The sequence below is a fragment of the Pangasianodon hypophthalmus genome, chromosome 15 (genome assembly GCF_027358585.1).
Source record: "Pangasianodon hypophthalmus isolate fPanHyp1 chromosome 15, fPanHyp1.pri, whole genome shotgun sequence".
Taxonomy (NCBI): domain Eukaryota; kingdom Metazoa; phylum Chordata; class Actinopteri; order Siluriformes; family Pangasiidae; genus Pangasianodon; species Pangasianodon hypophthalmus.
The window spans coordinates 5,950,190-5,970,309 of NC_069724.1; the positions used below are offsets into that span (position 1 = coordinate 5,950,190).

Genomic DNA, 20,120 nt, shown 5'->3' on the forward strand with positions numbered 1-20,120 from the left:
CAATGGATGGCAGATGTGTAGCGCGTCAGGCCTTCAGCAAATTGAACGCAAAGGAAATCAATCCCGGAAAGATCAACAGTTCTCAAGAGTGAATGCAAGGTCTTTAAATAAGCTCTTCTGTCCAGCACACGGCTCTGACTTGGGCCTTAGAGTCGGCCTGAAAACAGACATTGGCTAAATTGCTCAATACAATCCCTAGTCAAGACTAACTGGTTGTGACTTTATGATAGTTCTCAGTACACAGTGCTACATTTTGCACAACCATACATAATCCCAATGTGTCTAAAGGAAATAAAGCATTAGCATTAACTGCTAAGGCTAACATGTCTGAGTGCAAATTTATTTATGATCACACAGCACAGTTTGTAAGGAAAAAAGATCACACACACACCTAACATTCAAAAACTCCACATTAAAAGTGTGTGATGTAGGAGGGTCAGCCTCACACTGCCTTGACCTTATCAAGCATGTTTGATTTTAGAGTATAATGAGCTCTGATCGCTGAAGCTTACACCACACACACACATCACAAAGAAACCTTTTGGAGTGTGTACATGATGTGCATCGTAATGTATCTCAACATCCAAGTCAGTGATTCATTACAGTACATTTTAGGATGCAATAAGCACCAGTGCAATCCAATAAGATTCACTGTTTAATAAAGAGTATTAGCTTTTTGGAGTGGAAGGCCACAGCCCCTTCACTGGGACTAAGAGACATGTAGGTCATGCCTACTTCACTAGGAATAACAGACACAGAGGCTTTAACATAGACTGATAGGCATATAGCCCCATCTAATAGCCCACTTGACTTATATGAAGAAAAGCAATGTTTATTTGTACGAGACTGACTGGCACAGGCCACGCCCCTTGCTATGACACTGACAGGCACAGGCCACGAGAGTGAAAGACTCAGGCCATGCCACTTTCACAGGGACCGACAGAAAAAAGACTGAAAGGCACAAGCCACGCCTCTTTCATTGGTACTGACAGGCACAGCAACCACAACTTCACTTGACAGCACAAAAGCTATACCTTCCTTATTTGGGACTGACAGGCACATAGGCCATGTCTTCGTGATATGTAATATTCCTCCATTCGATCTAGCAGGTATAGAGGCCACACCTATTCACTGGGCCTAACAGGTACTGAGAAAATATTTCTTCACTGGATCTGGTAGGTACAGCAGCAACTAACCCTTCACTGTGACTGATAGGAACTGAGGAAATATTCCTTTACTAGAACTAGCATGTACAACAGCAACTCCTCTTCACTGGGACTAACAGGCACTGAGAAACTATTCCTTCACAAGTATAGAGGCCACACCTGCTTCACTGACAAAATATTCCTTGAGTGGAATTAGCAGGTACAGACCTCACTGACTGTGACCGACAGGCGCTGAGAGAAACAGAAAGAATGAAAGACACAGTGTCAAAAGAGATACAGTTTTGAATTGTTACTCAATAATAGTTTAAAAGTAAAAAAATGGAAAAAAAGAGTTGTAGACTTTACTGATACAGAGGCAGCTGTATCATTTCAGTCGCCATCAGTTCCCAGTTTCTGCCTTACACACAGTGGTTTAAATATCGACAATGGGGCAATAATTTAAATCGGAGCTCTTAAGCTCCTTTCTTCAGGCCAGGCCAGCCGGATTGTGTCCAGCTCCCCCTCACTCTCTATGGGCTTAGAGGTGGAGGATCAGCCCCAAGGCTGCGGGAGATGAATGGGTAGTGGACAGTGCCCAGGAGAGCAATCTCACCAGGCACTCCAGATACAAATGTGCTGACGCAGGCCATCTCACGGCCAGAGCCATCCACTGACAAACGCAGCACATAGCCAAGAGGCCTTGGGAATAAAGCAGACCATGCAGGGTAGGCAATTACACTCAGGGAAAAACACACTAAAATGAACAAATAGGACAAAAACAGATATTCGTGCACAAAACAAGAAATATACAAGCTGACACTACGGGTGTGGCCATGACTTGTCAAAACTGAATCAAACATTTTAAAATCATTCTTTATGCAGCAACGACCACTGCTTTCAAAACATAATCATATTATTATTGTCCACAACAAAAAATATGTGAGGAACTGCAGCGCAAAATCAACTTGATACAGCTGAGAAATGTGTCTGACTTCAATGCTGCATTTACTAAGTCCATCATGCACACTACTAAAAGCACGAAATAATGAAAATGATCCACCTTAAAGAAGAACCCTAAAGAAGAAATGCAAGATTAGTACCAAACAGATGAATGTGTTTTTAATGGCAGACTCTCTTGTCAGTAGGTAATCGGTGTGGAGGTCATTAATATGGCGGACTTGTCATTAGAGTCCCAATTAGTTTTCAAGAAGAACATGAATAAGGAATAAAACACAGTGGGGTGGTGTGACGGTGATTAATTTCCAATAACAGCACATCTCAAGTTGTTTTATTCCTCATATATCATCAATTTGCCAATATTAACCTTTCTTTTTTTTTTAAAGAATAACATATCCTATAGAACTACTACATTATCTGTTTCTAGATACTTTTAATGCTGCGGAACATCCGCAAAATAAGTTTCTTGTTATCACTTCTGTCGTAACAGCGATAAACACACCCACATCAGCCTCTCTTTTTTTTCTTATCAAGTAATAAAACAAAAAGTGTGTCATGATACTAAGAAACTGCAGACTCTTACAAAATGCCAAGGCTGGATAATATGATGATATAATCATAATTATTGTGATAAATTATACCACCATATGCTTATCTGAGATATCACTGGTAATTTTTTAAAACTGTTTTTAATAATTACAAACTAAATTGAACTGAATCGAAGCAGTTGATTTGATGTAAAAAAAAAAAAAAAATACTTACTCTTTAGAATTGTAATTTTTTACATTTTTTTCTTTTTTTTTTTTTTGCCATTTTCAGTATTACAGTTTGGTTTTTGTAGGCATTAAATAAAAGTGTCATCAAACACAAGTTTGACAAAAAGTTTAACAGTTTGTCATGATAGTGCCAGAGGGGCGCCGAACAACACTACCCATCAGCCCCAGCATGTCACATGTCACATGTCATGTACGCTCACCTGTGTCTCGTGACACCGTGATTAACACCACTATATATAGGGCTGAAATGATTAGTTGACGTTATCAACAATGTCGACAATAAAAAACTGTCGACAAATATTTTTATTGTTGAATTGACGTTTGATCTCATAGATCCTAACGTAAGGTCCAGCAATAACGCAGTTTGACCAGTGGAGTGCTGTAGCGCAAGACCATAATGCAGCCTGCCCAGGTGTAGCCCACTAGCAGAAGACACAGTGCTAAGAGAAAATGTCCAAACCAATTCAATACAGCAAAGTGTGTGAAAGGTCTACGAAATTAAAAACAAAAAATGCTGCCTGGTGTAACATTTGAAAGGCAGAACTGGTATTCCATGGGAGCACAACATGCATGTTGGAACATTTAAAGAGGAAACATCCTGGCATGAGAGTTGCTGGAAGCAGTGAAAGGTGAGTGTGCTCCAGCTGGAGCAAACTAGTTAATATTAAACACTTGACCTAGCTCTGGTCTAGTCTTGTGTTTATCATAACGCTAAGGAATTCCAAGAGTAAAGCTTGTGAAAATTAATAAATAGATAAACATTAAAGGAATAATTTATCCACAAATAAAAGCTCTGTTTTTCATTAACAGAATCCTTTTTTTTTCTTTTCACATAAAGCCCCTTAATGCTGCTGGCCATTAGTTAAGATGCATTTTTCTTGTATTCAAACTTGTATGTTTTGTTTGTAATGTAGCTGAGATTTATTTATTTTGAATTAATTTTTATATTATACTCAAAGGAACAAAAAGGTTAAAACAAAGGTGAGGGTTTGTATTTGTGATTTTGTGTTGAACAAAAACATGAAGGAGGTTGGCCTATTCACTTGGCATTATGTTCATTAAAAGACATTTTCAAAAGATGGAGGGATTTCCATGGTTTTCATTTATTAGTTAGAATAAGCTTAAGACAACCTTTTAACCCATTGCAGAAGTTGAATAATCGATTAACACCTACTAATTAATCATTGAATTAATTGCTGATTAGTCGATTAATTGTTCTAATAATCGTTAGATTATTCAATTATCAAAATAATCGTTAGTTGCAGCCCTAACTAAATACAGTCCTAGTTTCTCAGTGTCTAGCTGTCAAGCGTCTATTGTAATGCTCGTGTTGTCGCGTTTGCCACCGTAATCGCCCCTAATCTGTATGTTCTTGCCTTTCATTCACAGTTTATGTTTATGATCCTTGTCTTCACGTCCTTGTTGTTCTGGTTTACACTTTTTTAAATAAATAATCTGCACTTGCATCCGTCTTCATCTCCGTCACAAGATACAGTTCATAGTTTTTACAGTTTTAATGCAACACTACTATTTTGCAGTTAGTTTTAATGGTTTGTTATATATATATATATATATATATATATATATATATATATATATATATATATATATATATAATTATTATTCATGTACCATGTACCATAGAAATGTGTTCAAGTAGCGGGATGTGATATTTTTGTCATATCGCCCACCCCTACTCCTTCCATAAATTTTAAACAAACATCTCCAGGCTTCAACATATCGAACTAGAACAGCTAGAACTACTGTCATTTTCTGCTGTTACAGAAAATGATTCAATACCAACCAGATTTGAGAATTTAACAGCGCTCAGATATGGTATATCACGTAGAAAGTGTATAATTCAGCTGTATTTCATCTTCCTTTGAAGATCCTTTAACAGCTGATGCATGTATTCGTGATGTATGTGTTATGACCAGAGTAAGATTTCAGGCAGCCTAATTGCAGCAGAAATCGCACACAAACAGATTATCGCACACAAACAGATTCTATGTAAACCTCATGTTTGTGTATGTGTGCAGCACGCTTTAAGAGAGAATAACAATATGCAAGAGTCTGTCCAAAAAAAATGAGGAAAGATGCACAAAAAGAATGGTGTAAAATACACACGACCTGTAAAACCCGCATGTTGTAAACAAGTGGATGAAGCCTGTTCCAGCACAGTATACAGAGGCGGGAATGTATGGTGTAACATACATACACGGCCACACTGTGAACAGATAGCACAAGCAATCAGTGCGTAAATTCAGACTTGGCGACAGTGACTAATAGCCTCAGATGGTGACGAGCCGGAGCTTTCGGGAGCAATGCCATACGCGATTAATCAAAACGCTGCATATGTAAGGAAATGTTCAGCCAAGGCGCACAACGCTCCACTGAGATTTATGCTTGGTGCTGTAAACCCTGGGTCTGGAGGTTAATGCCTGTAACAACAGCTAGCAGCTATTCAGTGATGGGGGAAAAAAACTATATCATGTAAACCAAAACATCAGATGAGTCAGAGGGGAGTCATTTAAAAAATGCTCTCAACCCTGGAGCAGATGTAACATCAAGCATTTGATTTGTTGTACAGGACACCGTTTCGATCAAGACGGAATGTGCTACGCACCAATTTAAGATACAGCAATGTACCGAATCCAAATGGATTATGGAAACATGAAAAAATAAATAAACAAAGCCTAAGTACTATTCCATATCCAATTGTTCCACTAATAGAAAAGAGGAGAGTCTGCGAGTCTGCATGAAACCTAATCTCCTTAATAAGCAACTCGATGAATGAAAGAGAAGGAGAGGAAAAAAACTGACACAAGGTGTTTTTTTTCAGTGGGTGCAAGAGCATGAAATTAATAGGACATTAGCCAGAACAAAGGCTAAATTTCAGACGGATACTCGAGCTGAGCCGGAGCAGATACAGAGAAAGGAGGAAAGGAGGAGCCATCAGGCCAAACTTTAATTCATTCTGCCAAACAATACAGCTCCTCATAACCACCTAGTGTGAAAAGGAAAGACAGTCAGCAGCTAATTCCGTTTATCAGAGTCAACCTGCATCTCAGAGATCTTTACAGAGAGAAAATCATTACCCAAAGCAAGCCTGTCTGCCTTGCTGGTGACTTGCAGACACAAAATGCTGGGATCCTGCCACCAGTTTTATCTCAGGGTATCTCGCTAGTGTTAACTTGTAATGGAAATCCATGACTTTTTACGTAATATCTTGTCATCATACTATGGTTCCACTGGATAGATGGGTGTGTGCAAACCAAAGGGGAAAAAAACAATAAAGATGGCACTTTGCATGGAAATCTTTCCTGAGCCTCAATTTGATCACCTGCCAATTCCCACGCACAATCATACAACATCTTCCAACCGGGCAGGATGAAGGCTATCACATGCTTCCTCTGTGACATGTGAAACCAGCCAACCATGTTTTTTCGAACTGCTGCATCACAGGACAGAGAAACACACTTGAAGGAAAGCAATGTCCTCCCTCTTCCACATACATGAGCTCACTCTTGGTGAGTGTCACTGTGATTGACAGGGAGGAAAGATTATACCAGCCATCCATGACCAGTTTTGCTCCCTAGGCTCATGGTCCTGAACAGCTGTAGCATCGTCGGGATTTGAACTTGTGATCTCAAGACGAAAGTGTTTCTGTTGCACGACTCAGGAGTCTATGCTTTTAAACTCAGCATGAAATCCAGATTCTATGAATATGCGATAGGGAAACACCATCAACTGTACATATCTCACAGCCTACATTCTAATAATGATAGTTAATTATTATATTTGTATTTAATTATTATTATAATTCTAATCATAATTGTAATAATGATAGTTATTAATAATGATAACCAAGACGATTCTTTCAAGCTGTCCATTTTAGTGAATTGATAATCCATATGGGTGATTTGAAATGTTGAAAGTATAGCTAGTGTTGTGACATCTCAGTGCCATTATCTGGCAGAACACCTTATAACACATTCTGCAGGATAGTTTACTAGCTGTAATGGTTTAACACGTTTCTCTGAGCCTACTGTGTGTCAGGTCTGATGCTGAAAAAACAGCAAGCAGCAGTGGGTTCCTGTGACATATCTGGATGAATTGGTGTGAGAAAATATTCACATTACAAATTCAGTGATGCACTTATTTAGGGTCAATTCTGTGGCACGTTAGGACATTAATAAAACCCCACATAAACTCTCAGCTTACCTAGCAACAACAACAAAAAAAAGTAAAATAAAGCTGCACTCTTCTCCTTTTCTCATCGGCTGGTCAGTGAGTGTGTGGCTTCGAGCCAGTGAGCTCTGCCTGGCTGTGGAGAGAGAATGACCCAACATTCATAAATTATTCCATTCTTAGCCCTGGCCACCTGTGCAGGGGCGAGCTAAACTGCCCTCCACTGTGGCCTGATGATGTGTGCACACATACACACACACACACACACACATACACTCACACTGACAGTGAAAAAAGAGCAGGCAGATCGTGAGCTACAGGATGCGCTCTACACCTCCCCTCCCTACATACCTGCACCAAACGACCTTGGGAGGAAAAAATGGGAGGGAGGCTGAGACACCAGACTCGACTTCACAAATTAAACGGGCACCCATCATCCCCGCAGAGGCACGCCAGCTAAAACAAAGCACACACATTCTCCGATTAAACAGATACGCTTCTGTGATTAGATGCTAATTACTGACAAGCCATTTACACTAAACTGAAACTTTAATTCGGAGTCCAGTTGCTGCAATAAATAATGTTGCTACAATATTCCATAACACACTCAGAGGAAAGCGCTATCTGCTCTCTTCCGCATACGTGAGCTACTAGAATATACTAGAATATACTGTGTTTTTTATAAATATATAAATGCATGCATTCTTAAAATGAAGCAATAACACCAAGCTCAATTTTTGCTCTCCTTAATTAATTGGTGCGTTTAGCTAAACAATTAGCTTTTATTGTAACACACTGCTGTTGAATGCTCAGTTCTGATTGGTTAGGAGGTGTCATTAATTTTCTATAACAGTGGATGGGACAGCAATGAGTGGGAATGCACTTGTTCTAATACGCTATCGTTTTTATAGTAACAACACAGGGACTTGTAAGGTGGACACTCCACATGTGATGAGACATTTATTTATCATTTTTGGAAGGAGTCTCCAGAGCCAGTGATTAGTAATAGTCAGAGGTAAAGCTCTAAATGTAAGTTTTTCAACACAGGAGAGTCTTTAAAACAGAGGACTTTGTACTTTGCAGTTACATGACAAGCTTAATTTTTGCTGTATTAACTCCAAGACAGAAAATAAATAAAGAGGCTGGAGATGGAATTAATGCTTATAGCTGCTATTATGTAAGTGATAACAGGAACTAACTTGTTTGGCGAACACTCAATAAGATTAAATCTATAAATAAATAAATAAATAAATAAAATAATGTTCAAAATGTTTTATCTTTAATTAATTAAAAAATGCTGAGAAATAAAATACTTTGTGAGGTGCTGTTATAGGAGAATAATTAACTACAGGGTGGTACTGTAACTCCGATTCCTGTTGGGCCGCATCACACCACCCTGTCATTAATATTATTTTTCTATAACAGCATACACCATTGAGTTTTATTCTTTAAGCCAGTTGTGGGCATCTGCAAGCTCATGTATGTGGAAGAGGGTCGATAGCACTTTTCTCTGCATATGATACATTGCCCTGTGATGCAGCATGAGCAGCAGTCTTGGAGGACGCACATATTATTTACCCTACACGGCTGGTAGCCATTGTGTGATAAGGGAGAGTGGGAAGTGGCAGGTGAAGAAATTGGGGAGAAAAATGGAAAATGAGGAAAAATCTGGGGGAAAAAACTGTTTGATAAACCACAGCGCACCCAGATGATTTTCAGCCAATCCTTTTTATATTCATAATTTAAATCTAATTGTGTTTTTATTCAGAAAGTAAAAGATCCATTCAATTAACATGACAAAGTATCTAATTTTGATTCCAGTGTGTATAAGTATTATGGGATTATAATGTGATAAAAGGCTGCGCTCAGGTGACTTAAAATGTTAAAGTGCAATAAACCTATCTTATTCCTAATTTGGTTGAGTATTGTAATAAATGTGATTTCATTTTTGAGCCAAATAATGATGATTATAATTTAAGCAGTTATTACACAGTCCTGTTAAACATTTTTTTGAAAGGTACAAAAATAAACATAACCAGAGCAATTTCTTTCCATTCACACTCCACACAAATCTCACATGGCATCAAGTCTAGCCTTAGTTCAAGATCTCTATGAGAATCCCACTGCTAAAAAAGAAATGAAATAGAAACGTAGTAATATAGAGAAAAGGATCAACAGGCGATGGGTGAGAATTCATAAATCTCATATCCTTTCTGCAGCTTGCAGGTATAAAAGTGGCTTCAGTCAGCTAAATATTTACACTAAGAAATGCTGGAGAAGGAGACGCATCATGCTGGTGCTATTTTTTGCAAGTGTTTTTTCTCTCATGCCCTCCAGCATGTGCTGTTGCCGCTCAGCTGCAACCGAGCAGCGCACAAAGCATTTTGTCTCCTCCCGCTCCTCTGTAGGAGCCTGATGTGGTTTGGAACGTAGCCCGTATAGGAACTCCGCTAAGTTAGCTCACTCCCCTGCTGGTGCAAATCTCACAATGCTCATTAAAATAAGAGGAGCAAGCAGGGAGCTGATGAGGAAGAACAACTGCAGGCAAAGCACATGTTTTTTTTGGGTTTTTTTGATAGCGAAACAGCTGGCGAACGGATAATCTCTCCACCTCTGCTGTAATCAATCCAGCCATCAATCCGCCCACAAGTCATCGGTCATCCCATGATCGATCAAATTACCGATGATTAATTAGTGAAGAGCTCCATTTCAAGGTGGGTCCCAGAAGAGACAAGGGGAAAGTGTGAGGACCAGCAGTGGTACGGGGAAATGTGGAGCAGAGCATGCATTATTCATGGGTTAGAGGAAGGTGTGGAAGTTCAACCTGACTTGAGTGTGTCTGCCCAAGAGTGCTGGCCCATCACATAATGTAAGAGTTGGGACAGGAGAAGGGAGCAGATCGCACACTGTAATCACTGTGCACTGATTTGTGTGTGTGTGTGTGTGTGTGTCAGTGTGTAAAGTTCCTCAGGGAGTGTTAACTGGATCCTACTCATGGGCCTCATCAGGGCCTTCCTTCTTATTAGAGCTCTTAATTACAGTGAGATGAAGATCCTGAGAGGCTTCTCACTCCTGCACTGGGCTATTACCCAACCACATCACTGCTATGTGCACTGCCTTCAGAAACTCTCAAAAATCTCTATACAAATATAATATAATATAATATAATATAATATGATATGATATGATATGATATGATATGATATGATATAATATAATATAATATAATATAATATAATATAATATAAATGAAACATGTAGTATAGATTGGGTATTATTATTTTAGTTTAGGTTAGTTAGTTAGTATTATAGTTTTTAATTAGTGTATTATTGTTATTATTTAGTATTATTATAGTGTTCAAGTATTTGATTATTATATTTCCTTTTCCATTTATTTTCATTCAATTTTTTATCAGTGAAAGTTTATTATTATTATTATTATTATTATTATTATTATTATTATTAAAAGTAGTAGTATTAGTAGTAGAGATAGTGTTGTTTTTAATCATTGTATTAGTTATTTCCTATTCATTTTTTTTTACTATCACTAAAGTTGCTTTTAAATAAAATAACATTATTATTATTACTATTATTATTATTATTTTTGTTATTGCTGTTGTTATTATTAGTAGTAGTTGTAGTAGTAGTAGTATTTATGTTTTTAATCTTAATTACATTTCCTTTTTTCCTTTATTTTTCCTATCACTGAAAGCTGCTTATAAATAATTATTAGTAGTAGTAATATACACTGATTAAAAAAGGCTTTTTTGAAGCTGTACTACATTATTATAACATCAAAAATCACACTATAATAATTGTGCATCATAAAAACAGTTGTTTTATTTTAATTGAAAATATTTTGTTATAACATGTACAGCTTGTGCTTTGTTCTCTTTTAATGTTTAAAGTGATTTTGTAAGAATGTAAGTTTTAGTATATGTGTTAATACATACTCGTATATTAAAATATACTCTTCAAGTGGTTTTTTATGGAATTTATGAATTTGTATTTTCATTCTTTTGATATATGGAAGTCAGTAAAGTAAGCTGTTTTAGTTTTATATGGAACACTGCTGTTATAGGGTGTGACAGTTCAAACCCTTTTAGCTAAGCGCAGTTTGTCTTCCCTCCTCTACCCCATCCATCAGTGGAGAGGGAGCACTGCTCAACAAATATGATTTGGGTGGTAGGTGTTGCACTGGGATCACACTGCTGCAACTGATACACTTGTAGGAGCACCACACACACGCATGCACGCACACACACACACACATGCACGCATTCGCACACTAACCTGTCAGTGTCACTGCTGTGCTGAGAATGAATCACTATCCAAATAATACCTGCTCAGTGGTGGTCTTATGGTGGTCCCTTTCCAATGATGCATAGCGACAGATGGGCTACACTCAATAACTGTTTACCTACAAAGCTCTTTTATTAATGTCTTCTGCTGTCGTAGCCTATCCCTCAAGGTTCGACGTGTTGAAATGCTTTTCTATTCACCACGGTTGTAAAGATTGGTTATTTGAGTTATCGTAGCCTTACTAAGAACTCAACCCAGTCTGCCCATTCTCCTCTGACCACTGTCATCAAACAAGGCGTTTCCACCTGCAGAACTGCCGCTCACTGAATTTTTGTTTGTTTTTCTCTCCTTTCTGTGACAGTCAAAGTCACTGAGATCACACTTTCCCCTATTCTGGTGTCTGATGTGAAGCTCTTGACCTGTAACTGTATTGGCTGGTTGGATAATTGCATGAAAATCCAGGTGTACAGGTGTTCCTATTAAAGTGGTTGTTCGGTGTATACAGCATATACGCACTGGTATCCAGGAACTGGCCAGAAGATTCGTCTCATGGGGCCAGACATGATCTTTGGACGTCTAGAAACAGTCTTTCAAAACCTTGGCAGCGGAAATGTGTAATTCTGAACCCACAGACTTTCCCTTCACTCTCAGAAAACAAGAGTACTAAACTATACTTTCCTTGTCACTGGAAACATGGATATAGTTTACCTTCGAAAAAAATATAATTGGAACATGATTACCTTTCAGATTAAAGCTTTAAAGGAACTCTGTGTTCACCTAAAGGATACACACTACAGGTGTATGCTTGAGGGTACCACCCCAGCGAAAAGCAATAGTACAGTTTAGTACTCTTGTTTTCAGAGAGTGTTTAAAATCTGCCCCAATTTCCTGTAATCTTTTAAAGTCAACAGGAGTAGTATTTTCTTGAATGAACCATTTTTACAGAGAATCTGTATTTTTACTACAAACACACTTAACTTTTTTCAGTCTTTGAGCTGTGCCTTCACAGCTGTTCCTTAAGCCAAACATCTCACCAGTGTCTCCAGATGTGTATTCTTATTAGAGATCACATCTGACCCTATGAGATTTGTGTAAGACAGCTGTAGGAAAAACAGACAGGGCTGCAAATAAACCCTGTAATACAGCACATGCTAGGCTTTGCTAATGCTGAGCTGGTATTGGCAAGAGACAACAGCGATTTGGTAATCTGTCATGCATGTCGGTGACTCAAGGAGGCATCACGTCATTACCAACTGGCTACTAAGTGACGTGGTACAAATAGAGAAATGCTCAATCTTATACTCATCACCAGTACTGAGAATGCATCACTGCACTGCCTGTCAAGGGTGTCATTTGTACAAACATGAAACAAGAGCACATTTAAAAGGTTATAAATATTCAATTCCACAAATTCCTTTATCTTTTTCCAAGAAACACTGTTTAAAATTCAAAATGGCTTTCCCATCCTTACTGGATAAATTGTTTAGAAACAGCAAGGGTCCCGCTGCATGCTGTGTGATTCACACTATAGGTGTATGTGTGTGAATGTGTGTGTTTGTGTTCAGAGTGTGTCTCAGTTACTTTCGGTAATGATCAGAAACTCCATAAATCCTTTAGATCAGGGGAATTTAGCTAAAATTTGCAAAGAAATGTTCAGAAATGTACACCACCATTTATAATTCAGTGTTTTATAGTCAATGTAAAGGAAGCAGATGACTAGATTTTTATATAAAGTCCCGGTAAGAACACTGTCAGGACATACAGCCTAAAGTGTATCACAGTAGGTCAATATAACACACAAAGTGTATTATTGGAGCTAGGATTGCTATGATGTTGCAGTTTCACAGTTAGTCACAGTGTGCAACTGGAAGGTTACTTTACGGTCAATTTTTTTGAAACCCCCCTTCCCTTTGGACTGCCCCTAAACTATACTACAACAATCTCCTTGCTCCGTTTTACAGATGAGTTCCAGCGCCGGCGCATGGTTTGACTTCTGCCGCTCCGGGATAATTCCCATATTTCTAGGTCTTTTTAATTTACAAAGATGAGTCAGGAGGGAATGATGGTGAAGTGTGTGGCATTTACTAACAGCCAATTGTTTCCAACAAGAAGGAATAAGTGGGTTAACAGAGGAAAAGAAAACAGGACAAGAAAGGAAAGACACCAGCTACTAATACACTCATGTCTATTACATACAAAATATATGTTTTTCACTACAGTTCCCATAATGCAGTGTAGCTAAACCACAGAGATAAAATATAGACAGGGAGAGCACTAGACATGTGATCGCGTTCTTCAATGGAGAGCCTGCAGATTAACAAAACGGGAATCATCTGCACTTGTGAAGTGACCGATAGCTCCAGATCACAACAACCGACACGCACCATGATACAGCCATTAAAAAGAGCTCTTAAGCAGCTTTCAAATGACCTATGGCTCTGCGCTCTGTAAGTCAGCATTTTAGACGACGTTGGAGCTCTATTTCCAGCTAAAATAACACCTCAGACGCTGGAGCTCAATATTATTCAAACAGTCCCAAGATCATAGACTATGTTTATTCAATCGATGAAATATTTGGAGACCCGGGCCTCAGTGTGCTCTCACTTTAATGCCCCTAACTGGAACGTATTTATAAAGTGTGTATCACTTCCTGGGATTAGCCTAGAACTGGTGCATAACTATTAATAGTGTGAAGCACTGAAAATATCTCAAATAAGCTGATCATTATTGGGAGTGCAGAAAATATACAAAAAAAATTACAAGGTACAAAAAAATTCTTCTAAACCCTAATGCAGATTTTGTTCAACTAAACCTCTATGAACTTCTCATTTGCATTCAAATACCCTCAGGAAAAAAATAGCCTTTGCCCATTGTCTTTGTAAAAAAAAAAAAAAAAAAAAAAAAAAAAAAACCAATTAAATGTCCTTTAGAAGGACATTAATTTAGAAGGAAATAATTCAGTCTATATCACCAGTCTATATCACCAGATTGCTGATAAAACATCAGCCTATAAATGGTGTTTGTTTTTATACAATAATTTTCCCCTGGTCTATAAATATAATTTATATTTACTAGCTTTATATCTCGGCGGTGTTCTTTTTATGTTTTACTGCAAGCACTGGCCTCAATAGCAAACTCGAATCCCAACTGAGTTCAGCCTAAGGTTAAAGGAAATAAAGTAAAAGTGAAGGAAGGCGCAGATCAAAGCTAGACAAGAGACTGTTGGTATTCACGGAGTCTGATGCCGAAGTTAGGTGGAATGCTCTTCGCACGGGTCATGAACACCCCACTGGGTTTGAGACCTAGATCCCACCGTCAGAGGTTAATCCAGTTTTACCTTTCTCACACACACACACACGTCTTCCTTGCTGCGTCTTCCATCTCTCCAGCTGTGACATCACAGGTCACAGGAGGCTCTGGGGACCTCACGCAAATCCACATCCTCTAGCAGAGTCGGAACACTGAAGCTTTTCTGAGCCTCAGGAAAAAAAACACGGAGAGAGAGAGTGGAATAATAGAACAGAAAGGAAGCGAGGCGGCAGAATGAGCATCTGACAGGCTTCTGCAGAATGCTAATACCTTTAAAGCACAACGGAGCAAGTCTGAGAATGGCGTGCTGCATTGTTTCTCTAAACAGGATTAAGACTCATATTAGCCCTTGTGTTTTCTTGGCTGCCCACTACTTCACCGGCGCTTAGTGACAGGCGTGGTGGGTGGGGAGGTTAAGAATAATCAGCAGCACTGCGGGAGGTCGATGCCACCATGCAGAGCCACGCTGGCAGCCATATTGTGTGGGAGTCACATGCAACTAGTGGGTATGTAATTCGTGCTCAGCTTTTCACAGGGATCCAGGCCGCACGCTGAGGACGGTTCGCTACAACAGATAAACTCAGTACACAGGCTCTGTGTGGTGCATCACACTGTGTTCGCTAAAGAGTCTAGCAAGTCATAAATGGGGCCAAGAACCACCTGCAATCACAAAAAAGGCTGTTTGACTGACAGTTCAAATGTCCAACCACATTTACTTGCCATAACTGTTTCAAGCAAAACTCAAAAAAAAAACCAACTGTGTCATGCTGTTTAAAAGTTTGTTTGTTTGTTTGTTTTTCGGGTTGCAAACTGGCAGATGCGAGCAGATTAAAATCTTCAAGATTCTGAAGCTTGGGGCCAGAAAAGTGTACACCCTCAGCTCACAGAGTGCCCAAGGCTATAATCCAGACATATACAGATATTTTTTAAAACTTTTTCCCCATCAGTTTTCAGAAAAATTCCTGTCTACACAAACAGCATTTCCGAAAATATCTCCCTGCACATGAAAATGCAAGGAAAATTGACAGCACTTATATGAGCACAATAGAAAAGTAGGCTGTGATTAATATAACAGTTTTAGACATACTAACACCTCAGGAATAATGTTATGAGCACGTGTATGGACCTTTTTCACACTTTCATTACAAATGTGGAAGTGTAAGTAGTAGCGTTTTAAAACCCTTGCTAAGACAGTGAACAATGGCAGCAAATACAGCCCGCAATCACTCCAGCGTCCATATATGCACAAATAATTCAAGCAAACATCCAAGCTTTCACTCATTTCCCACCGATGTATTTGTGAGAATGAAATGGTTTTGTGCTTTTCGCTGAGATGAGGTGAGCATTTTAACATTTTAAGAGGCAGCAGGTACATCTGTAGTCTGTATTAGACAATCAGAATACTCAAAAACCACTGGCTATAAACCCCAAAAAATATGGGGCTATAAAAAAAATTTTAAAATCTGAAATGTTTTTGACAAACTCAGCAGTGTGTAGGACCTACTCCTGCTGCAGACCACAACTATGCAGCCGCTCCTCCTCCAGAAAAGTGAGTTAACTATTTATAACTATGTAACTAATATATAGTATATATGTTAAAAATAATATAAAGTGATATTTTTCATCACACCCTGCACATGTCCTGATTGTTGCCAACGCTAGCTAGCCAGTTTATTGGTGTTGTGTTCATTACCAACTTAAACAAATTAGCTAGCTAGCCAAGTGTAAAAAATGTAGCTGGCTATTTACTGCACATCTTAACCAAAAATATACCATTAATAGACTGTTCAGATTTGCTGTCAAACACCAACATGGCAAAAAGTTATAAAATGAAAAAAGACAAACACAAGGATTTATACAAGTGAACTGACAATGAGGGGGAACTACTGCTTACTGTTATACTTGAACACAAAATGTTTGTCCAGCACTGAAAAACAATATTCGTTGGCTAAACAACCATTACATATAAATATAAATGGATTAAACTGAAAAATTTACATTTTTCTAATATTTTTAGCTTTACTTAACATACATTAGTGTGTGCAACACAAAAATATCAATTACAAGGTGAACTTACGAGTATGTTAAAAGTGAATGAAAACACATGAGTCAAGATAACTACAATTACAGTAAGATTAAGTTTAATTACAGTTTACACTTACAGTTAGGATAAGTAAACCTACCATAAACTTTCACTTATGACTGTCAGCGACATGATATGCAAATATCCAGCAAAACACTTGGAGCCATTTTCTGAAGTGCAACGTGGTAAACACGGTGAAAACATTTTCAGGTAAGCTGTCTTTAAATAAATGAAGTAAAATATTAAAGTTTTACTTTTTAACATCGTTTTAACATCATGTTACTTTTTAACATGCGTTTGTGGTCAAGGGGGTACTTTTTAAACTGAATTTTTGAATTGATACTAATGTTGGTACTTCATGAAAAAAAGTTTGCAAGTATGCAACGAGATTGCACGTGCCTTTCGTAAGTATATATACATGCATCGAGTAATGAGGTTTTTTCGGTGGTTTTTTCAGAGTAGTATTGCAATCTCTGTTAAAAAACAAAATGCTTCACTTTCGCACTAATTGTCTGAAAACATTTTGTAAACTTTTGTTGAATGAAGTGAGCTGTACTTTATTTACCGGGGTTTTTTTAACCATTGCATTGCAACCTCTGTCCAAAAAGAAAGTAAAAATGCTTTATTTTGTGCTAATTGTCTGTGTTGATTATTTTAAGATATTGAATGTTCAGGAGCAGTGCAGTCAGCAGACCAGTTTTATTCAATACCTATGTTCAAATCAATAAATAAATACCTTATGTTAATATAGCTACATAAAAAAGCTTAAATGTTAATTTGAATCAGCTTGCAATTACTTGGTAGATTCTACTGGTCTTACATTTTTTAATGTAAAAAATGTTGAGTGAACATGTATTTATGTGTACATAACAAATATTTTCTTGTTAATTTTACTTAAAATTACTTCAGGTTGAATTTACTTAGAAATTGTGTTGCAAAAATGGCGCATATATACACTATATTACCAAAAGTATTCGGTCACCTGCCTTGACTCACATATGAACTTAAGTGCCATCCCATTCCTAACCCATAGGGTTCAATATGATGTCGGTCCACCTTTTGCAGCTATTACAGCTTCAACTCTTCTGGGAAGGCTGTCCACAAGGTTGAGGAGTGTGTTTATAGGAATTTTTGACCATTCTTCCAAAAGCACATTAGTGAGGTCACACACTGATGTTGGTCGAGAAGGCCTGGCTCTCAGTCTCCGCTCTAATTCATCCCAAAGGTGTTCTATCGGGTTCAGGTCAGGACTCTGTGCAGGCCAGTCAAGTTCATCCACACCAGACTCTGTCATCCATGTCTTTATGGACCTTGCTTTGTGCACTGGTGCACAGTCATGTTGGAAGAGGAAGGGGCCCGCTCCAAACTGTTCCCACAAGGTTGGGAGCATGGAATTGTCCAAAATGTTTTGGTATCCTGAAGCATTCAAAGTTCCTTTCACTGGAACTAAGGGGCCAAGCCCAACTCCTGAAAAACAACCCGACACCATAATTCCTCCTCCACCAAATTTCACACTCGGCACAATGCAGTCCGAAATGTACCGTTCTCCTGGCAACCTCCAAACCCAGACTCGTCCATCAGATTGCCAGATGGAAAAGCGTGATTCATCACTCCAGAGAACGCGTCTCCACTGCTCTAGAGTCCAGTGGCAGCGTGCTTTACTCCACTGCATCCGACGCTTTGCATTGCACTTGGTGATGTGTGGCTTGGATGCAGCTGCTCGGCCATGGAAACCCATTCCATGAAGCTCTCTGTGTACTGTACTTGGGCTAATCTGAAGGTCACATGAAGTTTGGAGCTCTGTAGCAATTGACTGTGAAGAAAGTCGATGACCTCTTTGCACTATGCGCTTCAGCATCCGCTGACCCCTCTCCGTCAGTTTACGTGGCCTACCACTTCGTGGCTGAGTTGCTGTTGTTCCCAAACTCTTCCATTTTGTTATGATAAAGCTGACAGTTGACTGTGGAATATTTAGGAGCGAGGAAATTTCACGACTGGATTTGTTGCACAGGTGGCATCCTATGACAGTTCCACGCTGGAATTCACTGAGCTCCTGAGAGCGGCCCATTCTTTCACAAATGTTTGTAAAAACAGTCTGCATGCCTAAGTGCTTGATTTTATACACCTGTGGCCAGGCCAAGTGATTAGGACACCTGATTCTGATCATTTGGATGGGTGACCGAATACTTTTGGTAATATAGTGTATTTTAAATATATTTTTAAATCCAACACATCATTGTCTTACAAGAAATCTTATTAGTATTAAAACAAAGTGAAATTAAATTGCAAACAAATAAGACATTGCAGACCAAAGTATAGCAGCATGTCCCTTCATAACTATCACAGACAACACTGATGTTCCCTAAGGATGTTGTCTTTTGATGTTTCTTGGTGCAGTGGAAAAAAAACAGTACAATAGTATAACAATTTCTCCCCTTTTGAGGGCGTTTTTGGAAAAGCTTCATTTTCTGTGTACCGTAATGCAGTTTTTGTGTGGATGGGATACCAAGACACAGAGAAAAAGACATGTTTTCAAAAACTCCATATATGGATACACATGTGGACGTGAGACTAGGTTAATATCAGCCCCATTTGATAGACCTGGAGATCTGGAGACGGACAGAGTAGGGACAGTGTAGACAACACCTTGCTCTCCCACAGATACTACAAATGCACTCCTCTTTAACTTTGAATTTAATTTGATTATTTAAATTTAAGCTGCTCTCAGTGCACCCGTTCATTCAGAGTAAGCTAATTGAATGGATCAAATGACTGCGGAATACGAGCGAGGTCACGCGTGACGCTCTGTTTTCAATCGATCTTCCTTTCCGTGTATTGGAGATATTCTCGGTACGGAGCTTAAGGGTCCGGTGACAAAGTGAGCTTTAACTAGGCTTATCAGCTGCCTTGCCATATCGATTGTCCTTGAGAGACAAACCGAATTACTCAGATGTGTGCCAAAAAAGCTCTCGCTTAACATCATAAATTAGGCTCGCGATTCAATCAACCATACAGAGACCATGTGGAGACAAATCCATACAACAAATATAAATGAGTCAAATAGAAGGCAACAACGCGATCATTATCTGATTCACTGAGCCTGAGTATGAGAGCATATGGCTGCATGGTGTACTGCATGCTCAGAGAAGAAACAAAAAACACACGTTAGCATGTTTTTTAAAAAACGTAACCATTTAAATTCTATACAACTGTGTTCAAGTTAATGTAGTGAATTTGACTCTCCAGAATTGTGCTTAAATTTATGACAGAGCCTTTTACATCAAAGCATCACATTCTCACCCTTCAGCCACAGCTAACAGTTTTTAGAGAATTTCGAGCCATGTTGTGGCATCTAAA

At 38.6% G+C, this 20,120-nt stretch overlaps 1 protein-coding gene across 14 annotated transcripts in view; it reads right to left on the bottom strand.

Annotated features, from left to right (window-relative positions):
• The window catches only part of nrxn2a (neurexin 2a), a 342,233-nt gene that overhangs the window by 290,487 nt on the left and 31,626 nt on the right, over window positions 1-20,120 (bottom strand). Inside the window, exon 2 of one of the 14 annotated variants that reach the window (XM_053240210.1) lies at window positions 7,421-7,525. The exons of the other annotated variants lie outside the window; for them this stretch is intronic. The gene's annotated coding sequence lies outside the window, so the exon portion shown is untranslated. The remainder of the gene's footprint in view (window positions 1-7,420; window positions 7,526-20,120) is intronic. 14 annotated transcript variants of the gene reach the window in all.